Source organism: Battus philenor, unplaced genomic scaffold (genome assembly GCF_028537555.1).
Source record: "Battus philenor isolate CCGP_79_NKW_IND1 unplaced genomic scaffold, ilBatPhil1.0.hap1 SCAF_59, whole genome shotgun sequence".
NCBI lineage: Eukaryota > Metazoa > Arthropoda > Insecta > Lepidoptera > Papilionidae > Battus > Battus philenor.
The window spans coordinates 30,001-35,000 of NW_027181725.1; the positions used below are offsets into that span (position 1 = coordinate 30,001).

The 5,000-nt window shown below is 52.7% G+C and overlaps 3 non-coding genes across 3 annotated transcripts in view; all 3 read right to left on the reverse strand.

Moving 5' to 3' along the window:
- The window catches only part of LOC137930090 (large subunit ribosomal RNA), a 4,034-nt gene extending 3,790 nt beyond the window's left edge, over window positions 1–244 (reverse strand). The window contains exon 1 of the ribosomal RNA XR_011108897.1: window positions 1–244. This exon is cut by the window's left edge and continues 3,790 nt beyond it. This is a non-coding gene — a ribosomal RNA (large subunit ribosomal RNA).
- A 1,174-nt stretch (window positions 245–1,418) lies between these two features.
- Window positions 1,419–1,575, reverse strand: LOC137930095 (5.8S ribosomal RNA). The gene has a single exon (XR_011108900.1). It is a non-coding gene; the product is annotated as a 5.8S ribosomal RNA (ribosomal RNA).
- An 807-nt stretch (window positions 1,576–2,382) lies between these two features.
- LOC137930086 (small subunit ribosomal RNA) lies at window positions 2,383–4,286 on the reverse strand. The gene has a single exon (XR_011108893.1). It is a non-coding gene; the product is annotated as a small subunit ribosomal RNA (ribosomal RNA).
- Window positions 4,287–5,000: the final 714 nt, after the last annotated feature.

The following is a 5,000-nucleotide window of genomic DNA, read 5'->3' on the forward strand; positions in this document are numbered from 1 at the left end:
CTACGGGCCTGGCACCCTCTGCGGGAAAACGGCCCCGTTCAAGACGAACTTGGACAGGAGTATCGACGACGAGAAAGCGGAACCTCCCGAACACCACATCTCCCGCGCTCGAGACGATCGCGGGATTCAGTGCTGGGCTCTTTCCTGTTCGCTCGCCGCTACTAGGGAAATCCTTGTTAGTTTCTTTTCCTCCGCTTACTAATATGCTTAAATTCGGCGGGTGATCCTCCCTGATCTGAGGCCAACGATAAAAATTCGAGGCAGACGCGATATCCGTACGCGACGTCCCTTATTATATTTTTGACGACGACGAACCGACGGACCGCGCGCGCAAGCAAGCAAGCGCGCACGGCGGCCGGTCGTCGTCGCGGGACGCCCTTCGGACGTCGAGTCCGCCTACCGTACACCACCCCCACCGTCGCGATCATCGCGCGTCGCAGAGCGAGTGCGCGTGCGCGAGGCGCGCGCGTCGCGAGTCCTTAGAGGTCTCTAGACGCGCGCACGCACAACGCAACGCTGCACACACAACACGCGTTGCGCGATGAACGACGACGATGACGATGATGATGATTATGATGATACGAGCGTAAACGAAAATCTCGACACGCATACGCGAGCGCGAGTACTTTTCGTTAGCGATCGATCGTCCGGCCCTTTCGGTATCGGTCCGTATCGATACGATAATATAACGTTCGCACTGGAACGACGACGCGTATCACCGACATAATACGGATGCGTAGCGACGACGAGCGGTGAACTCTCTCGCATCGGGCTAGGCGCGCGCGCACATGAACATCACGTAATGTTTACTTACATATGTTTGTGTGTGCGTTACGCTTGCCGCGCAAGAAAACATTCACCGCCTGCCGGTCGCATCCGTCGGAGACGCGTCGTCTGTGCTTCCGATATATTTTATTATATCGTATACACGAACCGATGAGCTCGGACGAAGACCGCACTACGAAGACTCGCGTCTTAGCGATGCGTGTAATCTTTTCACACTCGTTTCATATTCAATACAATTCGATATATTTAAACGGACCGTAAACGCGCTCCGCGCGTACGCGGACGTGAGGGGTGCAGCACCCCGCCGTCCGTCGTCCGTCGCGAAGAACGTTCAACGGAAACCGTCAATTGTTCGAAAGAGCGCGCGCCCGCTCGCCCGCGCGCGGTAGTGCGGCAGCGGCAGCGCGACGACAGCGACGGCGGATAGTGAGAGAGAGAGAGTGAGAGCCGCGGCGGCGCGGACGAGAGACTCTTATTAGAGATCGTCCCATCGCACCGTCCGCGAGCTCGTTCATCACCCCCCACCAACCCGCCGCCGCCGCGTCGCGCGTCACCGCCGCGCGCATCGACCGGCGCGAGCGCACGTAGCGCGCGTTCTACACCGAACAGTGTGGTTTTTATATTTTAACAGCCGGCCCTCAGACAGGAGTGGTCCTGGATATTTCTCCACGGACCGCAATGTGCGTTCGAAATGTCGATGTTCAAATGTGTCCTGCAGTTCACACTATGACGCGCAGTTAACTGCGTTCTTCATCGACCCGCGAGCCAAGTGATCCACCGTCCAGGGTAATGGTTTTTTCTTAATGTTGTTATTACTTACGGTAGCGGCCTACGGCTCTCGCCGTCGGCCACTTGATTGTCCGTTTTTATGTATTAACGTCGAAAGTTGGTCGAATTCATGTGCGCCGAGGCGTTCATAAAGAAACGGCACCGAAAAAGCTTAACGCCCCGACGCGAATCCTTTAGAATGATGAACGACGACGACCCGCGCACCCCCCAACGAGCTGGCGTGACGCACGACATTGTCATCTTTCTAACCGCTTAAATTTCGTTTTGTATAGCGCCAACCGACAATAAAGGGCCTGAGCTAGGCAGTGGGGATTTTCACCGCTTCGAACGCTCCGTTTGGTATGCCCCGGTCGGCGCTCGTCTCTCGGCGTTTTTCCGCCACCCGGCCGCTTCGACGGCGGCGGAGGCAGCGGCGGCGGTAGCACTTTCGACGAATGCCACCACCGCCACCGGCCACCGCCACGGCGCCGTCGCCGCTGCGCCGTTAGGCGTAATAGACGCTAGAGACAATTATTTCACATTTTATTTTTTATACATATATACAAACACGCACACACACACGCACGCACACGCGCGCGCGCTCGTCCGCATTAGATACGAACAGCAGCGCGCGCGTACGTACATATATATGTATATATGTCGTATATATATATATCATTATGGATGTATTACATATATATATGTGTAAACACGGTATGTACGAAGTCGTCGTCGTCGTCGTCGTCGTCGTCGCAACAGCAACAACAGCAACAGCGGCGCAACAACGTTCGTGAACATATCACGCGTCTCGCACACATACACACACGTTAATGATCCTTCCGCAGGTTCCCCTACGGAAACCTTGTTACGACTTTTACTTCCTCTAAATGATCAAGTTTGGTCAACTTCCCAGCAACGCCGACGGCCGTGAAGCCACCGCGTGTCGGTCCGAAGACCTCACTAAATCATTCAATCGGTAGTAGCGACGGGCGGTGTGTACAAAGGGCAGGGACGTAATCAACGCGAGCTTATGACTCGCGCTTACTAGGAATTCCTCGTTTATGGGGGATAATTGCAAACCCCAATCCCCAGCACGAAGGAGTTTCAACGGGTTGCCCGGGCCTCTAGGCCAGGGAGAACATGCTGATTCCTTCAGTGTAGCGCGCGTGCGGCCCAGGACATCTAAGGGCATCACAGACCTGTTATTGCTCAATCTCGTGCGGCTCGAAGCCGCCGGTCCCTCTAAGAAGAATTTTAATACGTCGCCAGTGAGTTGCGCCACCGGAGCGGCGCACACCTAAATGACGACGCCTATTTAGCAGGCTAGAGTCTCGTTCGTTACCGGAATTAACCAGACAAATCGCTCCACCAACTAAGAACGGCCATGCACCACCACCCACCGAATCAAGAAAGAGCTGTTAATCTGTCAATCCTTCCGGTGTCCGGGCCTGGTGAGATTTCCCGTGTTGAGTCAAATTAAGCCGCAGGCTCCACTCCTGGTGGTGCCCTTCCGTCAATTCCTTTAAGTTTCAGCTTTGCAACCATACTCCCCCCGGAGTCCAAAATCTTTGGTTTCCCGGAAGCTGCCCGCCGAGCCATCGTAGTAACGTCGGCGGATCGCTAGATGACATATTTACGGTTAGAACTAGGGCGGTATCTAATCGCCTTCGAACCTCTAACTTTCGTTCTTGATTGATGAAAACACCTTTGGCAAATGCTTTCGCTGATGTTCGTCTTGCGACGATCCAAGAATTTCACCTCTAACGTCGCAATACGAATGCCCCCAGTTATCCCTATTAATCATTACCTCGGAGTTCTGAAAACCAACAAAATAGAACCGAGATCATATTCTATTATTCCATGCACGAAATATTCAAGCAGCATTTTGAGCCCGCTTTGAGCACTCTAATTTGTTCAAAGTAAAATTGTCGGCCCATCTCGACACTCACCGAAGAGCACCGCGATAGGATTTTGATATTGAACCGCCGTTTTACCGACGGCTCACCGACGATATGCTCCGCAGACGTGTCAGTATCACCGCGGATGCGGTGCACCGACAGCGCGGCGCACAAATGCAACTACGAGCTTTTTAACCGCAACAATTTTAGTATACGCTATTGGAGCTGGAGTTACCGCGGCTGCTGGCACCAGACTTGCCCTCCAATTGTTCCTCGTTAAAATATTTAAAGTGTACTCATTCCGATTACGAGGCCTCGTAAGAGTCCCGTATCGTTATTTTTCGTCACTACCTCCCCGTGCCGGGAGTGGGTAATTTGCGCGCCTGCTGCCTTCCTTGGATGTGGTAGCCGTTTCTCAGGCTCCCTCTCCGGAATCGAACCCTGATTCCCCGTTACCCGTGACAACCATGGTAGTCGCAGAAACTACCATCGAAAGTTGATAAGGCAGACATTTGAAAGATGCGTCGCCGGTGCTGGACCATGCGATCGGCAAAAGTTATCCAGATTCATCAAAATTAACGACTTCGGACGCGAGGCCCTCCGTCGATTGGTTTTGATCTAATAAAAGCACTCATCCCATCACTGGTCAGAGTTCTGATTGCATGTATTAGCTCTAGAATTACCACAGTTATCCAAGTAACCGAGGTAAGATCTAAGGAACCAAAACTGATATATTGAGCCATTCGCGGTATCGCCTTAATACGGCTTGCACTGAGACATGCATGGCTTAATCTTTGAGACAAGCATATAACTACTGGCAGGATCAACCAGGGAGCTAGCTAGAGCTAACACACACCAACACCGCACATACGAGAGATATGAGGGTGATGATGATATGATAGACGTGTGACAAGCGACGCGTCGGACGTTCGAAACGCCGTGACGCGCCGGTGCCTAGGTAGCTTTTTGCGTGCGTGCGTGCGTGCGTATTTATTACAATACACACACAACACCACACCGCAACAACAAAATGAATTCGTTTTTCTATCTGTTCACGGAGGAAAATGTATATCTCAACACTCGCCTCGCGTTCGTCCAGATTTACTTTGGACGCGGCATCGCGTCCGATTCATCGGAACGTTCTTTGACGAGACACATACAAATCTTCACTTTTATAAAATATCGTTTCGCAAAACGAACAATGACCGATTTCCAGCCCGGTTTTAGAGAGATCCGAAATCCTTGATTTATATATCATGATCGACCGTCGCGCGACTAGCGCGCGACGAGCTCGTTGATGCGATGCGTTAAGGGCCGCCCCGAAGTCGACTCGGGAGCCCAACGCCGTTCGCGTTAATTAAACGAGACGTTCTCTTACGCCTTCCGCTCTTACATAACGGAGACGTCGTCCGACACAGTTTACGGTGTGTTGTTGTGGGGAGATGATCCCCTTTTTCTTCCCTCCTCCGCCGCCGCTGTGTCGTTCGTGCGTTTGTCGGTTATAGAAGTTTCAGTTTCGGGCGTTCTCGTTGGTGGCGCGCGTTGTTT